The sequence below is a fragment of the Aotus nancymaae genome, unplaced genomic scaffold (assembly GCF_030222135.1).
Source record: "Aotus nancymaae isolate 86718 unplaced genomic scaffold, 86718_ANA_hifiasm-v0.15.2.pri h1tg000057l, whole genome shotgun sequence".
Classification (NCBI taxonomy): domain Eukaryota; kingdom Metazoa; phylum Chordata; class Mammalia; order Primates; family Aotidae; genus Aotus; species Aotus nancymaae.
Window position 1 is genome coordinate 52,996,534 of NW_026988471.1, and position 19,499 is coordinate 53,016,032.

Consider the following 19,499-nt stretch of genomic DNA (forward strand, 5'->3'; position numbering starts at 1 on the left):
TTGGGGAGTGTTTCTAAATCATTTGAGCCAATCCACTTTTTTTGTGTGTGTGATGGAGTCTTTCTCTGTCGGCCGGGCTAGAGTGCAGTGGTGCGATCTTGGCTCCCTGCAACCTCCACCTCCTGATTCAGATGATTCTCCTGCCTCAGCCTCCTGAGTAGCTGGGAATAGAGGCACCCACCACCAGACCTGGCTAATTTTTTTGTATTTTTAGTAGAGACGAGGTTTCACCTTGTTGACCAGGCTGGTCTTGAGAACTCCTAACCTCAAGTGATCTGCCCATCTTGGCCTCCCAAAGTGCTGGGAGCCACTGTGCCCAGCCCAATCCACATATTTTGAATACCTTTAATTTCACTAGTGATAATCCATTTTGAACATTATTATGCTAATTAATAAGTCATCAAGAAAAAACTATTTTTGATAAGATAGCATGTCAGTTTGCAAAACATCATTTATTGACCTGGGTGGCAGAAGGATCTGTAGAAGCTGTCTCTGGAATGTCGCTTTTTAAATATAATGTTAGCTGACCCCTGTGGACTATGATTTTGATGGCAAATTACCTGACCTTCTGAGCGTTAAAAATTAAACTAACTGGCAGCTGCTTAATATCACACTGATTAAGCTGCAGTATTACTAGACACTGTGACAATAGCCTATGCCCTTTGGTCCTTACACCATTCCATGGAATGTTACACAGGGGGATAGATCTGCCACATACATCTGCATCCCATCAGGAATTACAAGGAAAAAGAATGGTTTGTTCTGAGCCTGCTTGGAATACACAGACTAGCAAACAACTGTGTGTTTTTATTTTTAACTGTAAATTTACTGATTATCAAACTAATACAAATTGTGGTAGAAACTGCCAATTATTTCCCAACACCCAACTATTCCCTTCTTTCTTTAGTAATAGAAATGCTGAACTTAAGCTGTACACATGGTCCCTACTGTGGTCTGAAGGTTTGTGTCCCTCCCTCCAGATGTTGACATCCAATCCCCAATGTGATGGTATAAGGAAGTGGGGCATTTGAGTGGGTGATCAGGTCATAAGGGCAGAGCTCACACAAATGGGGTTAGCACCCTTATAATAGGCCTTGGAGAGTTTCCGCACCCCTTTTACCATGTGAGGATACATAGAAGGTACCATCTGTGAGGAACAGGCCCTTATCAGGCATAGAGTTTATTGGTGCCTCAGTCTTGGAATTCCTGGCACCCAGAATTGAGAGCAATAATTTTTTCATTGTTTATGCAGTACCCAGTCTAAGGTATTTTGTTTAGTTCTCCAAACTGACTTAGACCGCCCCGTAGCATAAGGACCATATTTCTCAGCCTTTTTGAAGCTTGTATGGCCACCAATGAGATGTGAAGGAAAATAATACGTGCAGTGTCTGAGTTGTGCCCTTAAAGGGAAAGGGTGGGCCCTCCACTATTTACTTTCTACTTTCCTGCTGGAATGTGAAGACAGGAGTTGGAGCAGCCATCTTGAACCATGAGATGGAAGCGAGACATTGAAGGTGGCAGAGCAACCAGATAGAAGGACCAAGTGTCCCTGATGGTTGTTGAGCTCATACCAGCTGCGCACTGCTGTCAGAACGTTTTTAGGACAGAATAATAAACTATAATTCATTTAAGCCACTATTTAAGTCTCTCTATGTAACATCTGAATTGCTCTGTATTCTCATGTTAATACTTGTTTTAGAACACTTGTAACAAAAGAAAATTATTATTTTTTTAAGTCAGGAAAAATCTTATGTGTAATTGTATCACCCAGAGTCAGCCATGTGTTAACTGACATCTTAGTGAAAGTTGTAGCATGCTTCCCTCAGCCTCATCCCCACCTCCACCTTCACGATGGCATGCTCACTTGCCCAGTGCCTGGAGTGTTATCTGCCAATGGTTCTAGCCAGGCGTTGCTCATCCCTACCTCCACCTTCACGATGGCATGCTCACTTGCCCAGTGCCTGGAGTGTTATCTGCTAATGGTTCTAGCCAGTCGTTGACCTTGGCCTCACGGAGACAGCCTACATCCAAGAATCTGTTGCTGAGAGGGTACCAAAGTCCAGCCTTCTTGCCTCAGTTGGGACAACTGTGAAGGGCCATCCTAGCTCTAGAGCTCGACGCAGAAATAACTAAAGTCTCTCTTGCAACCGCATTATAGTTTACTTCTCCCTCTGTCAATCCAGCTTCCCTCTCCTCTGGCAGGTATTGTTCCCGAGGGCACTTCATAACAAACCCACATGCAAATCTCAGAATCTATGTGCCAGGGAACCTGTGACATATATAGATTTAGAGATTTGGGATTATAATACTTTTTCACTAAATATCTTGCTGGGTAGTCTCCATTTGCCTTTCCAGACACACACTCGACTGCCCTCCATCCACCTCTGTTCTGGGAGGCTGACCATGATGGGCTACAGTAATGAGCCCCTTTGCCCTCTGCCTTCCAGTTGGATGCTGCCAATGGAAGGTATTGTTAGGAGATCAGATGATGGGAGGACAGAGACTGGGGTATCCCTCCTTGCTGCCAGGCTGTGCGTTAAAAGAAGCGTCATTCTTCTACTAAGTCCACAGCTCATGGTGTGAGGTCTTCTCCTAGAGCTACAGGTGTTACTGAGTGCTGGTAATTGCTTCCTCCAACCCTTTCATGCCTAGGAATGGAAATGACTCCCCAGTGCTGCCAGCCTTGGGGTGCTTCCTCAGTCTCCCTGGTTTCTTATCCTTGCCCACACCTTTGCAAATAGTCACTCTTCTCAATCACTCCATTTGAGTGTGCCATCTATTTTCTGGCAGGACCAGGACTGATACAAAATGAACTGAAAGCATTTCCCTACTTCTTTTTTTTTTTGAGATGGAGTCTGTTATACAGGCAGGAGTGTAGATGCGCGATCTTGGTGCACTGCAACCTCCGCCTCCCAGTTCTTGCTGTTCTCCTGCCTCAGCCTCCCAAGTAGCTGGGAATACAGGTGCATGGTGCCATGCCCGGCTAATTTTTTGTATTTTAGTAGAGACGAGATTTCACTGTGTTACCCAGGCTGGTCTCAAACTCCTGAGCTCAAGCAATCCGCCCTCCTTGGTCTCCCAAAGTGCTGGGATTACAGGCGTGAGTCACTGTGCCCAGCCGCTTTTGTTTTGTTTTGTTTTTTGTTTTTGAGATGGAGTCTCCCTCTGTTACCCAGGCTGGAGTTCAGTGGCACGATCTCGGCTCACTGCAACCTCTGCCTCCATGGTTCAAATGATTCTCGTGTCTCAGCCTCCTAAGTAGCTGGCACTACAGGCATGTGCCACCACACTTGGCTAATTTTTTGTATTTTTAGTAGAGATGGGGTTTCATGATGTTGTCCAGGCTGGTCTTGAACTCCTGACATTTCAGGTGATCTGCCTGTCTTGGCCTCCCAAAGTGCTGGGATTGTAAGTGTGAGCCACCGTGCCTGGCCTCCTACTTCTTAATGATTCTTCTAAAACATGATTTTTATTGGCTGTGTATAATTTCATCATGTAGACTTAACAAGTATTTCTTTAGTTCCCTATTGTTAAAGTATATATATACATTTTATATTGATTTTTATCACAATACATCAAAGCATTTATTATGCCATTAAAAACTTCCAATAAACACATTTTTAAATGACTGTTATTGATGGCTAGACCATGAACCTTGAGTTGTTTATTCAGTAGTGGTAAGAGATTTGCTCTAATCCATCTGATTTCTTTTGTACAGGGTTTATAATGACTAAAGAAACATATTTTCAAGATGATGAGGCTGGCTATACTCTGTAGCTACCACAAAAGAAAGCAAGGCTGTGCCCCAGTCCCACCGCATTAAGATCCCTAGTTCAAGGCTGTTTATTAAAACAGCTAAACAAACTGGTGTAAACAATACTTTTACTTGAATCTAACATCCTTTATGTTTTCTGGGCCAGACTTTGCGTGGATATTGGATAATGGGCTTGGTGGCCCTTTTATATTCCTTGTGTACTTGTAATTCTAGAAAAAATACAAAGCATTTAGTGGGAAGGATTTGAAAGAGAATACAGTTTGATCACCATGTAACTTGAGTAAAAATAGCACCATAATTGAAAACACTAAGAGTAGGGTTTGAAAGAAAGAGAATAAGACTAGAACAAAGTAACCATGAACATTTAAATTCTGGACGCTAGTTCTCTTCATTATTCAGTGACCCTTTGTAAGATCTTGTCTTAGTCCAGGTGAGGGCTTCCTTCTCGGTTCATAGACAGCTGTTGTCTTGCTATGTCCTTACATGGTGGAAAGGGTGAGGGAGCTCTCTAGAACCTTATAAGGGCATTAAGGGTAGAGAAAAAACTCTTTTTAGAGTTTTATTTATTTATTTTTTTAGAGAAGTGCTTTCTAAATTTCTCTCACTCAACAACAATCAGTGCAGACCTGTGACCAAATGTAGGTGGTTTGAGGGGTGGGTGGGTGGGGGAGGAGTGTCTCCCCACCACCGAGCAAGCAATTGGTTTTGTAGTAGATACCAACTGGGTATCCTCCAATTCAGTTCTGACACTATCTACTTGGAGATAGCATCAGATTGTTACTAGAAAGGGATCCTGATCCAGACCCCAAGAGAGGGTTCTTGGATCTCTCGCAAGAAAGAAATTAGGGCAAGTCCACAGAGTAAAGTGAAAGCAAGATTATTAGGAAAGTAAAGGAACAAAGGAACGGCTACTCCAGAGACAAAGCAGCCCCAAAGGCTGGTGGTAGCTAATTTTTATGGTTATTTCTTGATTATATGCTAAACAAGGGGTGGACTGTTCATGCCTCCCCTTTTTAGATCATATAGGGTAACTTCCTGAGGTTGCTATGGCATTTGTAAACTCGTGGTGCTGGTGGGAGTGCAGCAGTGAGGACGACCAGAGGCCACTCTTGTCACCATCTTGGTTTTGGTGGGTTTTGGCTGGCCTCTTTACTGCATCCTGTCTTGTCAGCAAGGTCTTTATGACCTGTATCTTGTGCTGACCTGGTATCTCATCCTGTGACTTAGAATGTCTTAAACATCTGAGAATGCAGCCCAGTAGGTTTCAGCCTTATTTTACCCAGCTCCTATTATAAAGATGGAGTTGCTCTGGTTCAAATGCCTCTGACAAGATCCCACAGGCTGGGGGCTCAGTCCCCAAGGTTTCCTCCCAAGTCCCAGAAATCAGTAGCAAGTCTGAGTCTCTGGAACCTCTGACCAACTGGCTGGCTTCAAGTGGGGGTTCCCCTGACCCCCTCTTTGAATTCAGTTAATTTGCTAGGGTAGCTCACAGAACTTGGAAACTTATATTTACTAGTTTATCATAAAGGATATTACCAAGGATACAAATTAGAGATGCATAGGGCATGGAGCTTCCATGCTGTCCTGGGCATACTACCCTCCAGGAAGCTCCAGGTGCTTAGCTATCTGGAAAGTCTCCAAATCCTGTTTATTTATGTATTTATTTCTATTTTTATTTTTTAATTTTTTTAAATGGAGGCTTCAATCAATAGGCATGATTGATTAAATCATTGGCCATTGGTGATCAGCTTAACTTTTATCCCCTCTCCTTTTCCTAGAGGTTAGGAGGTGGGGCTGAAAATCTTAAACCTCTCAACATGCCTTCGTCTTTCCAGTGACCAGCCTCCATCCTGATGCTACCACCTGGGGGTTGCTAGTTATCAGTCAATCATTAGCATACAAAAAGACATCACTTTGGAGATTCTAAGGATTTTAGGAGTTCTATGCCAGAAAACTGTGATCAAAGACCAAATAGATATTTGTTGGTTTTCTTTCTTTCTGAGGCATGGTCTTGCTCTGTTGCCCATGCTAAAGTGTGGTGGCACAATCATGGCTCACTGCAGTCTCAACCGACTGGGCTCAGGTGATCCTCCCACTTCAGCCTCCTGAGTAGCTGGGACCACAGGCTCACACCACCATGCCCGGCTAATTTTTGTATTTTTTTGTAGAGCTGGGATTTCGCCATGTTGCCCAGGCCTGTCTCGAACTCCTGAGCTCAAGCAATCTCCTGCCTCAGCCTCCCAAAGTGCTGGGATTTCAGGCATGAGCCACCATGCCCAGCCCAATATGTATTTGTCAATATGACAGACATTAATCCCATTCATGAAGGCTCAGCTCTCACAACCTAATCACCTTTCAAAGCACCCACCTCCAAATGCCCTCACAATGGGGATTGGATTTTAAGATAAGAATTTTGGAGGGACATAAACATTCAGACCATACCAGATCTCTTTACTTAAGTTAACTTGATTTAGTCATACAAAAGCACTTAAGTGTATTCATTCATTCATTGTATTTGATAAATATTTATCAAGAACCTATTGTGTTCAAAGCACTGGGATATGGCTGTGAGCAAACTGGAAAAATTACCCACTCTTATAGTACAAACATTTCTCAAGGGAGTGGGGTAACTAGCAAATAAACAAGATAATTGTGAACTGTGACAAGTCCTAGAAGGAAATAAACAGGATGATGAAAGAGAGTAAGTGGGCAGGGCACTTCAGATTGGATGGTCAAGGATAATGCAAACCTCATTTTATGTGTTATGAAAGGTAGTGTGTTTGAATGGAGTGAGAGAACCGAACTGAAATCCAACTTTATGACCTTGTTCAAGTTTCTTAACCTTGCTGAACACCATGACAGGCTGAAAATATAACAAGAACGTGAATAATAATAATAATAATCCCTACTATTCACAGTAGTAGCAGAATTAAATCAGAGAAAACTCCTAGCATTGTAAGCATGACTTTCTGCCAGGCCCCACATAAATATTAATTTCCTGTTAATCTTTCCTAAAATTACATATAATCTGAATTCCGTAATACCCATTTCCAATGATGTAATTTTAAGAAACTGTTCGATACATCTTTGAATCAATTTAAGTCATCAAATATTTATTGAGCACTTACCATGTGCCAGTCTTTGGTGACATGATGGTGAATAAAATAAACACTATCCCTGCCTTGTCAGGGTTTAATTATTGATCTTATTTGACTGCGATTCAAGTCATTTCTGGTCACTGGTTCTCCTGACTAGTAGTAATGACTTTTTACCCCACTGGTATGCACATTTTATGTTAAACTTTTTTTGTGTGTGAAATAAACATGTAAAAAGGTGCATAAAACATAGGCCATAAATCTTAAAATATGATGGACCCTCTCTTACAAAACCCTATATACTTATTTATGTGTCTAAGATAAACTTCTACCATTCTGCCACTAAAAATAACAAAGGAAACAGAAAAATAGAGGATAGGTTTTTGTTTTTTGTTTTTTGTTTTTGTTTTTTTTTGAGATGAAGTTGTGCTTTATCATCCAGGCTGGAGCGCAGTGGCGCGATCTCGGCTCCTTGCAACCTTCGCCTTCCAGTTTCCAGCGATTCTCCTGCCTCAGCCTCCCCAGTAGCTGGGATTACAGGCATGCACCACCATGCCCAGCTAATTTTTGTATTTTTAGTAGAGATGGGGTTTCACCATATTGGCCAGGCTCGTCTCGAACTCCTGACCTCATGAACCACCCGCCTCAACCTCCCTAAGTGCTAAGATTACAGGGAAGATAAATTTTGTTGTTGTTGAGAGAGTCTCACTCTGTTGCCCAGGCTGGAATGCAGTGGCACAATCCTGGCTCACTGCAGCCTTGACCTCCCAGGCTCAAGTGCTTCTCCCACCTTAGCCTTCTGACTAGCTGGGACTACAGGCATGCACCACCATGCCCAGCTATTTTTTCTACTTTTTTTTTTTTTTTTTTTGTAGAGGTGGAGTCTGTTTCCCAGGCTAGTCTTGAACTCCTGGGCTCAAGCAATCCTCCTACCTTGGCCTCCCGGAGTGCTGGAATTACAGGTGTGAGTGACGATTCCTGGTAGAAGATAAAATTTGTGTCCACTGTTTGGTATCTGGACAGCCTTGTCTCTTGACCCTGTATGAGTAAAGCAGAGAGTCAGTCATGCAAAGTCACACTATTGGCAGTGACTCCTTGAATTTAGAACAGTTTGTTTTCTTTTCCTTGGCTTATTATTTGCTTACAGTGGCAGTGCCCATCTTGGTGCAGACCCAGGGTTCCCAAAACTTGGCAGGGAGACCTGGTCTTACAGCTCTGGAAATAACGTCATATGGAAAGGATAAAGGATATCTATATTAAGCCAACATGAACATGATAATGATCAAATGCTAAAGGCAAATATAACTCAAGCTAGGAACAACTTACAGATAGTTGCCATCATCACCATTTAACATAAATGGCCCATAATCCTTATTTCTAAACCTTGAATTTTAAGTCAATAAGCTGTTATGTGAAATATGTTCTATATCTCTGCCTTGATAAATAAGCCTTTCATGACATATAAATCAAAATTATAAAGCTATGGTTTCCATATGACTGTAAGTTAACAAAATATAAAAATGATTAAATTTAATAATTAGGCATATCTGGGTGTTCTGATGATGTGGGAGCATTTTTAGATGAGTGATAAGATAATGAGTTATAATTTATTCCATAAAATTTATTTTCCTTGCTTTTATTTCAGCAAAATCATTAATTTTATTATAATCGAGATATTCATACCAGGAGTGTGGCCCATGCCTGTAATCCCAGCACTTTGGGAGGCTGAGGCAGGAGGATCAATTGAACCCAGAAAGTTCAGGCTACAGTGATTGCGCCACTGCACTCCAGCCTGGGCAACAGGGCGAGACCTGGTCTCAAAAAAAAGAAAAAAAGATTAACTTCATTTTTTTCTATTGACAGTAATGATCTCAAATATTTTAAAAATATAATTGTATTAAAATGTGCCTAATTTGAACATATTTTCATAAAAGTCAATTACAGCAATTGTAAAAATGTGAAAGATTAAATTCTATATTTTTCAGAAATGTCATTTATCTTCTAAAATATCTCAAGTTGCCTATTCTAAGATGAACTACAAATTATAATTTATGAATGTATTTAATTTAATCTGAATGTTTAAACTTTAATCTTTTGAAAATCTTATAATTTAATCTTATAATATTTTTATGAAAATAAAATCATTCTTCATTTTAGTGCTAAGTGATTAGTTATCAAGGTAAAGAATTGGTATCACACTTGGAGCATGTTATAGCTACATGTAAAATGTTCACATTTAAGAGTAATGTGAGTTATTTCTCTAGAACCATACACTGAAAACCAAAGAGAAGCAAGATGATAGATGCTCAACACTTCCAGAAAGATACTTCCTTATGCAAGAATCTATTGCATTCGTTCTGTCTAAGAGAAAGGATTTGACAAGATAATTTCTCATTTCTTTCACCTAAGCATTCCTACTTAGATTCTCCCAGTAGTTGGAAGCAGGGCCTGTCTCCAAGGCCAAAGTTATACAATATTTAGAAACAGTCATTTTTTTATTTTGAGGACATAGGGCAAGATATACAAAGAAAGATTTCCCAGGGACCTGAGTAGTATTAGTCAAGAGAATGGATGGTTAGCATTGTGGGTTGTGTTTGCCGGTTCTGGGTGCCATGTCCTGAGCGACAGAGGCACTTAGATATATTCCTTAGTAAGTTAATTTTTTTATGTCTTTGTTCTTGGGGACTTTATACAATGTGGGCCCCAAGCAGCAGGCCTCTTGCTTGGCCAAGGGCATCCTGGACAGGACTTCCAGTTACATAAACCAGTAAATGTTTTCATGCTTAAGCTAGTTTAAACTAAAAAAAGAAAAAGAAAAAATCCTAAATCATGTAAGTAGGTAGAAAATGTAACAGAAAATAAGATCCCGTTCATGATAGAACTCTAAATAAAAATATCTAGAATTAAATGAACATAGGTGATAGATACAAATGTGATAAACAGAATTAAATAAATGAATGTGGTAAATAGATTATGTACAGAATATATGGGAAGACAATTTACAAGCCCTTACTGAAATACATGTTAGAAAAGCAGAAAACTTAAATAAATGGGAAAAGGTGCTATGTTTTAGATGAAAAGACTCCATATTATAACAATATAAATTCATTTCAAATTAACTAATGCATTTAAGCAATTCTAATTGTAATGTAAGTTGTGATTGTCTCCCCAATACCCATTCTATGCCAGGTGTATGGGTGCCCCTGATTAATCCAAGCAAATAATTAAAATCCTTTCCTTAGTTATGATTGATAAGAGAATGGGCAGATGACAGAATTCAGATTAGTGACCCACAAAAACTGGTTTGCTGGTAACTTTTACTCTTCTGCCAGATGTGAATGAGGATGCAATGATTCAGGCTGCTTCTGGCAGCCATTCTATGCCCATGAGGAGATCTAGTTGCAGGGTGAACTTGACTCAGTGGATGGCAGAGCTGGAAGATAGGAGATAAAAACACATCTGTTATTCAATGGTATTGATGGCCATTGTTTTGGGAAACCCTGAAATTTGATCTACCTTTGAACTCATGGTTATCAATGCCAGTAAATTTCTATTGTTTAAGCCCCTTGGAATTGAGCTTTTGGTTATTGGCAGCCTAAAGCATCTTAACTGATAAAGTCGTCATTTATCTCCTAGGGATTTTTTAAAAAGAAACAACAAAAATTTAGAATGAAGTATTAAAAATCTTACAGTAATTTTAGCAGTCTAGTTTAATAGAGATATAGGCCAGTTAGGTTAATGAAATAGAAAGTCTAGATAAAGATGGATTTATTTGGCAAACAATGCTGAGAACATGGATAATTATTTGGAAAAATAATAAATTTACTTCCTCCTACAAAATAAATCATATCTAGATTAAAAGATTAAACTATTAAGGAACGGAAGAGTATATAGACACCAAGTTTTGGAGTTCGTGAAGGGCTAATAAGCTGAAAGTCAAATAAAATATGAAGGTGTAGGATAGTCTTGAAGTATTTAAAACTTTATATGCCAAGGAATACTATAAGCAAAAGGTGACTTGTTAAAATAGAGTTGAAATATATGTATTATAAATATTAAATATTTGAAATATAAAACACTGCAAAAAATCCAAATAGAAAAAATGTCCAGTTAGCTCACAAGAGAAGCAAAAAACATTGATCTGCAAACACATGCAAAATGTTTAATATCCCTAGTAGTTAAGAAAATTTAATATAAAGAGAGAACTTTTTTAAACCATCAAATTGGCAAAGATTAAGAAGAATGCCAGCACAATATTGTGAATGTACTAAATGTCATTGAATAATTGTTCACTTTAAAATGTTTAATTTTATGTTACATATGAAATTTACCTCAACTTACCAAAAAAAAAAAAAAAAAAAGAGGAGAAAAAAGAATGTAATGTAATAGCCAGAGTGGGAAGTATACAGAGAAATGGCTTCTCTCAGGCACTGCAGTTTGCATTGTAAATTGGTATGAAAATTTTGTAAGACTAACAGCATGTAGATAAAGCCTTGAAAACATTCATATCCTTTCCTTTCTTCCTATAATTACATTTGTAGAAATAGGTACCTAGGAAATAATCAGATAGTAGATTTATATATAAATAGTGGGTTGGTTTTTTTTTTCTGGAGATGGAGTTTCACTCTTGTTGCCCAGGCTGGAGTACAGTGGTTCGATCTCAGCTCACTGCAACCTCCACCTCCTGTGTTCAAGGGATTCTCCTGCCTCAGCCTCTCATGTAGCTGAGATTACAGGTGCCCATCACCACGCCTGGCTAATTTTTGTATTTTTAGTACAGACGAGGTTTCACCATGTTGGCCAGGCTGGTCTCAAACTCCTGACCTCAGGTGATCCACTCACCTCAACTTCTGCAAGTGTTGGGATTACAGGCATGTGCCACTGCACGCAGCCAATAGTGTTGTTTTTAAACTATGAATATTATCATTCTTATTCAGTCATAGCATAGTGGTTAAATAAATTACAGTATACCATATAGTAAAATATCGTTCATTAATTTTAAAAAATCATATAATCAAGTAATATTTTTGAGTTACTATACCATGAGAGGAAGAGGACAAAGGCACATTCTGCAGCTTTAAGTTTCAAATTAGATTTTTTTCATCCACAGGGAAATAATAGTCTTAAAAGCCAACCTTGCTTCTAAATTCCCCAAAAGTCTTCTTCACATGTCAGGAGGAAAATTCAGCAGGCTGAATATGTACTTTTACTATAAGCCAAGATGTAAGGGCACATACAATCCTTCCCAAAGGAGGGAAGGAAGAAAGCCTCTTAGGGGAGCCTGTTACAGAGAGCAGCAGGGGTGCAGATTGCAGTGTGTCTCTCTTGCCCTCCCAGGGTTAAAAACCTCAGGATGTCAATGGCATGATCCATGGCAGGGTCACTACCTGTGGGGGTCTGTCCTGCAGACCCTGACTCAATGACAGATGAATAAAGTACTCTGACACACAGATATTATGCTTTGCCAGTTCAGCTGAGGGTCTGTGTGGTTTACAGATACCCTGGAGAGTGCTGTAAACAGTTGCAACTGCCGGCCCCCACCAGCCAGAGAGGATTGCATTTATTTAGTAAAGTTTAATTGACAAAGGCTTGAGTCAACACCGCTAGAGGTTGAAGATTAAAGCACAGGTTCCAATGCCCAAAGCAAACACCATTAGTGGATAAAATCCCTGGTCAACCTCCCCTCCACCACAGAGGGCCATCTGGCTCAAATATTAGTTTTAAGACCATATGAGTAAACAAGTTAGTAAGGTAAACTCCCTCACATACCCTAGCTATTTGCTTTACTTATTAACTAAATGTAAAGGGGATTTAGTCTGCCTTAAACTGAAACTTCTACTGAAATGATGAAAAAAACCCTTAGGCCTTCCAAAAGGGTTTGAGACTATATTCTTATAACTTTCTCTACTATTTTTCCCTTAATATTTTTGCTACCACCCTGAGTGAATTCCCACATTGGGGAACCTAAGAACCCAGGAGCGGTCTGTACTTCCTTGGCATAGTCCGCACATCTTGGGAGTGGCAGGGCAGTGTTGCTGGAGGGAGATGTCTACCTGGATGGCCTGAGACAGTACGTCCAGGGACTCTCAGCCTACGTGTGTGATGCAGAACAAAAAGGCTGAGAGAACAGGTAACAAAAAGAGATGTGGGGAAGGATAAAAGGTCACAGACCAGAGCAAATAGCAAGGTCCAAGAACATACATCAGGGCTGCCATGTGCCTTTGAGGTCTTGGTAGAATCAGCCACTGCACAGCAGGCAACACTGCATGGTTCCTGGTAAGCACTGGGGAGAAGGGGCTGCTCATTAGAGGCTGGTGAAGACCCAGAGGGCCACACCCAGAGAAAAAGCCTTCCACTGCTATCAACATAAGCCAGGCTCTCCTTTGCACCCTGCTAGGTCTGAATGTGTCCTCCAGAATCTATGTGTCAGAAATTTAATCCCCAGTGCAACAGTGTTGGGAGGTGGGGCCTAATGGGAGGTGTTTAGGGGGGGACCCTCACTGATGGATTGTTGCTGCTATGAAAAGGGCCTGTGGGTTCTACCTTTCTTTTCCCCTTCTAGCACAAGAGAACGTAACATTTCTTCCCACTGGAGGACACAGCCTTCAAGCTGCTGTCTTAGAAGCAGAGAGACCAGGCACTAACCTGTTATAGCCTTGATTTTGGACTTCCCAACCTCCAGAACTGTGAGGGAATAAATTTCTCTTCTTTATAAATTATGTAATCTCAGGTATTTTGTTATAGCAGCAGAGAACATTCATACCCAGATGTCATCTTGGGGGAAAAGAAGTGGGAAGGGAGCTTTTTGGAAGGGAGAAAATACAGTTCTAATAGAGAGTTTGAACCTTAAATGATAGCATATTTATTTAAAACACACACTTTAAAACCTTTTAAAAATATTTAAATTATTCTTTAAAAAATGTTAGTCATTTTGAAGAGTAAGATTCCACCCCCACCCCACTACCAGACATGGGAACTATAGATCAAATTGTAGCCCTGTACAGAAACTCAGTAAAGTTATGTATTTTTTCCATATCTCAGCTTGTATATCTTGATTTCGTTGAAATATTTTTAAAAATGTTTAAAGAAATTGGAAGATGCTCACTATTATATTGTTAAAAGAGCAAGCAGTAGCTATAGTAGTATTCTAATTTTTAAAAATAATAGTGATTTTAATATATACACAAACATGTAAACATTTTTAAAGCGTTGACAAATACATCTAAATATTAACAAGGATTATTTCTGGGTATAGAATTTTTATGTAGTATTTTTCATACTATAAGATGAACATACATTTCTTCTTATATTCAGAAATAAATTGTTGTTTAAAGAAACAAATCATACAGCCTTGCTACTCACAAGTATGGTCCATGGCCAGCAACTATGGGAGCATGTTAGAAATGTGGATTCTCAGGTCCCACCCCAGACCTCCCGAATCAGTGTTTTCATTTTAACAAGATCCCCAGATGATGTGTGCTTGCAGCAGTACTGACGTAGGCTCCACGCTCCCATCCCCAGCCTACTGATGTCCGTACCTGATGCTCTCCTTTCTCCTGTTCCCGCAAACGAACAGCCCCTCCACTTATGCTCTGGCTCCTATCCCACCTGCCTAACCAAGGACTTTCTCCTGCACCTGTCATCTCTCTCTTCTCCCAGATCATTCCCACTGACAAACAAACATGCTGTGATATCTCTCTCATAATTCTTTAAAACAAATTTTATTTTGTATGTTTAAAGTTTATGACCTGATGTTCCTTAAGATACATATAGATAGTAAAACGGTTACTACAGTGAAGCAAATTAACATACCCATCATCTCACAGTTGCCCAATTTGTGTGTGTGGCCAGAGCAGCCATAATCTCATTTAGCAAAAATTCCAAATATAACACGCTATTATTAACTGTAGTCATGTTGTCCATTAGGTCTCTAGACTTGTTCATCCTAGTATCTACTACTTTTTGTCCTCTGACCTGCATTTCCCTGTTTCCTCCCCCTCCCCCTCCACCTAGCCACTGCTTTATTCTCTATCTTTGTATATTTGACTTTTTAAAGATTTCACATGTAAGTGAGATCATGTAAAAATTTTCTTTCTGTGTCTGGCTATTTTACTTAGCATAATGTCCTCCAGCTTCATCCATGTTGTGGCAAAGGGCAGGACCTCCTCTTTTTTTTTTTTTTTTTTTTTTTTTTTGAGATGGAGTCTCACTCTGTCACCCAGGCTGGAGTGTAGTGGCATGAACTCGGCTCACTGCAACCTCCACCTCCTGGGTTCAAGTGATTCTCCTGCCTCAGCCTCCTGAGTAGCTGGGATTACAGGTGTGTGCCACCATGCTCAGCTAATTTTTGTATTTTTAGTAGAGACAGAGTTCCACCATGTTGGTCAGGCTGGTCTTGAACTCCTGACCTTGTGATCCACCTGCCTCGGCCTCCCAAAGTGCTGGGATTACAGGCACAAGCCATTGCGCCTGGCCACAACCTCCTCTATTTTAAAGGCTGAATTAAATATTCTATTATATATACTATTCTATAGATCCTGTATTCTCTCTATAATTCTATTATATTTAATATATATATGTTTTTCCATTCTTCTGTCAATGGACATTTAGATTGTTCTTCTATCTTAGCTATTGCAAATAATGCTGCAATGAGCATGAGAGTGCAGATATCTTTATAAATTGAAAATTGTATTTCCTTTGAGTATATACCAGAAGAGAGATTGCTGGGTCATATGACAATTCTACCTTTAATTTATTTAGAAACCTCCCTACTATTTTACATGATAGCTGCCCCAATCTTTATTCCCACCAATAGTGTACAAGGGTTCTCTTTTCTCCACATCCTTGCCAATACTTATCTCTTTTTAATAATTGCCATCCTAATGGGTGCGAGATGGTATCTCATAGTAGCTTTGACTTGCGTTTCCTGAATGATTGGTGATATTAGGCATCTTTTTGTATACCTGTTGGACATTTTTATGTTTTCTTTGGAGAAATGTCTACTTAGGTCCCTTGGCCTATTTTAAAAATCAGGTTATATGTTTTCTTGCTATTGAGTTGTATGAGTTCTTTATACATTTTGAGTATTAATCCTTTATCAGATATAGGGTTTGCAAATATTTTTTTCCAATCCATAGGTTGCCTTTTCATTTTGTGGATCGTTTCCTTTGCTGTGCAGAAGCTTTTTAGTGTGATGTAGTACCATTTATTTATTTTTGCTTTTGTAGCCTGAGCTTTTTTAGTGTGATAGCCAATCTCATCTTTTAAAACAAACAAAACCCCAATGCACTTTTCCGACCTCTGTCTTCTTCACATGTTGTCCCTTTTTTTTCTGTTTTCCACGTCCAGGAAAACTCGAAAGACTTGTCTATCTCTCATTGTCTTCCCTTTCTCTTCTCCCTTTCTCTCCACTAATCCACTGATAGGGCTCTCGTTAAAGTCACTGATGACCTCCAAGTGTTAAGTGCAGTGGCCAATTCTCTGTCCTCATACCTCACTTTTACCTCTCAGCAACATATGCACAGTTGATCTTTTTAAGACTCTCTCTTCTCCTTGGCTGCCAGGATACCCTACTCCCATGATCTTCCTCCTCTCTTACTGACAGCCCCTGCCAATCTCCTTCCATGGTGCCTCATCTCCTGTTTCTGGATAGGTTGGAGTCCCGGGGTATTGTGCTTTTCTCCCTCTACAGTTCCATGGCTTTAAGTCTCATCTATAAATGGATATACCCAAGTGTTTATATCTAAACCTGAACTCCAGACTCACATGTCAAGCTGCTTCACTTCAGTGTCTAAAAGGCATATTAAACTTAGTGTGTTCAAAACCAAAGGCTTAATTTTCTCCCCTAACCCATTCCTTGCCCAGTACTCCCTATATGAGCAAATGCCAGTCCCCTTCGTATAGTTGCTCAAGTCACAAATTTGGTGTAATCCATGAATTGTTTCTCTTCCCTCTCTCAGCTGTTACTAAATTCTGTTCTTTCAAAATATATCCAGAATCTAGACGTCAATTTCTCATGCCCCAACTCCCGTGATCCCCTCCTCAGCCTGAGTCATCATCACTCTCTTCTGAGATGATTGCAGTGGGTGTAAGACTCAGATCCCTGTTTTCCTTCCCCTGTACCCCCAATAGTCTGTTCTTTGCACAGCAGCCACCCTAACCCCCTTTCACTCAGAATAAAACCCTAAGTCCTTGCCATGCAGCAGTTCAAGGCCCCATGTAAACTGCCCCCTGCTCTCCACTGTACCATCCTCTCTGATCTGATCTTTTATGCCCATCTACTTGCTCCCTGTACTCCAGCCATGCCTGCTTCTCCTTGCTGTTTCTTGATCTTGGCAAACAAACACATTAATGCCACCTCAGGGAGGCACTTGCTGTTTCCACTGACAGATAGAACATAGTAGTAGTGGTTAAGAGCAAGACTCTCTGGAGCCAGACCCTCTGGGGTTCATATTTCAGCTCTGCTCTTCACCAGCTGTGTGACCTTGCACAAGTTACTTAACCTTTCTGAGCCTCAGCTTTCTCATCTATAAAATGAGGATAATAAATGTACCAACATACAGTCCTTAAGAGACCTGAATGAATTTATGAGAAGCAGGTGGAATAGTCACTGGCACAGGAGTAAATGCTATGTAACGATTAATCATTATTATTACCGAGGTGTCCAAATAACCCTCTCATTTCATTCAGAGCTCTGCTCAAATGTTCCCTGATTGAAGACTTCTTTGAATACCTTTCCTCCCCCTCCATTATTCTTTGTCATCTTAACCTGTTTCATTTTTCTTCTTAGCATGAAGCAATATCTAAGCATATGTTTGTTATTGGACAGATAACAAACATATGTAGATAATTCGTCTGTTATCTGTCCACCCACAAGAATGTGGGCTCCACTGAGACCAGGGTCCTGTTGATGCTCATGGTGCCTGGTATATGGCAGACACCCACTACCTATTAATTAAGTGAATTTCTGACCCATAACATTTCCTTCTTCAGTAACTGATAAATGTAATTAATGACATAAAATCTTAAATCTGTCAAAAATCTTGTTTGTACTTGAAGACTCTCAAATTTAAATCCAAAAACTAATACATGGAGAAAAAAATTTGGGATACATATACAGAAGATGTGTGTATATATGTGGGTATACACACATATCAGTATATAGAAGCCAGCCATTCTTTCTTGGGAAAGATTTTTTCTCCTGTATCTGAAAGTATGTCCTTCTTTTTATAGTGTTAGAATATTCTTTCTTTAATTAAATGCTCTAGATAGTAGATGACAGTTTTTAAATTTTCCCTAGTATCCCTATTTTTATTACTGTTTAAAAACATCCCTATTACACAGTACTTATTTTTAATTTTTAAACAATTTCAAATATAAAATGTTGTCAACCTTATGGTGCTTTTCAAAATAAAAAAAAATTACTAGTCTGTGAAATCCAAAAGTCTGAGCACTGCTTAAAATACAAATGTAGATAACGTATCCAATTTTATTGATATAAGTTTCTAATTCTAGCCAAAACCTGGGAAGTTGTGTTATTAGTAAAAAACACTTTGATGCCACTTTGTTCATTGTTTCTTGCCTGTTACACAAAAATAGAGGCTTGTGATCTTTTTAAACAGAAGAAGAAATAACGGCTTTGTATTAGTCTGTTCTCACACTGCTATAAAGAACTGCCCGAGACTGGATAATTTATTAAGAAAAGAGGTTTGAGGCCGGGCGCGGTGGCTCACGTCTGTAATCCCAGCACTTTGGGAGGCCGAGGTGGGCGGATCACGAGGTCAAGAGATCAAGACCATCCTGGCCAGCCTAGTGAAACCCTGTCTCTACTAAAAATACAAAAAAATTAGCTGGGCATGGTGGCGCGCGCCTGTAGTCCCAGCTACTTGGGAGGCTGAGGCAGGAGAATCGCTTGAACCCAGGAGGCGGAGGTTGCAGTGAGCCGAGGTCGCGCCACTACACTCCAGCCTGGCGCCTGGTGATGGAGTGAGACTCTGTCTCAAAAAAAAAAAGGAAAAAAAAGAAAAGAGGTTTGATTGATTGACTCACAGTTCTGCATGGCTAGGGAGGCCTTAGGAAACTTACAATCATGGTGGAAGGCACCTCTTCACAGGGCAGCAGGAAAGAGAATGAGTGCCAGCAGGGGAATGCCAGACACTTATGAAACCATCAGATCTCATGAGAACTCACTCACTGTCACAAGAACAGAATGGGAGAAACTGCCCCCATGATTCAGTTATTCTCTACCGGGTCCTACCCTTGACACGTGGGGATTATTACAATTCAAGGTGAGATTTGGGTAGAGACACAGAACCACACCATATTAGGCTTCAGTTCGTAGTCCCTATGAAAATACTGCAAATGTAACTTGAACATGAAAACAGAACTGAGCAAAGCCTTTCACATAATGCTACACTTGGTTCAAGTTGAGGTCCTGGTTTAAATTGTTTTAAGACCTATTGAAGTGTTACTTGTCCTTTTAAAAGGGAAAAGAGACTTCCCAATCCCTGTTTGTCAAATACTGTACTTTTTAGTTTTATTTTGTTCCAATAACAGAAGAAGAATTGGGACCATTTGCTGAATACTTATGTATCTGTTATCACATTAATCTTTATTATCTCATTTAATTC

The 19,499-nt window shown here is 39.9% G+C and overlaps 1 protein-coding gene across 4 annotated transcripts in view; it reads left to right on the plus strand.

The window, feature by feature from the left end:
* Positions 1-19,499, plus strand: part of ACYP2 (acylphosphatase 2) — a 191,564-nt gene that overhangs the window by 61,435 nt on the left and 110,630 nt on the right. The gene's annotated exons all lie outside the window — the stretch shown is intronic.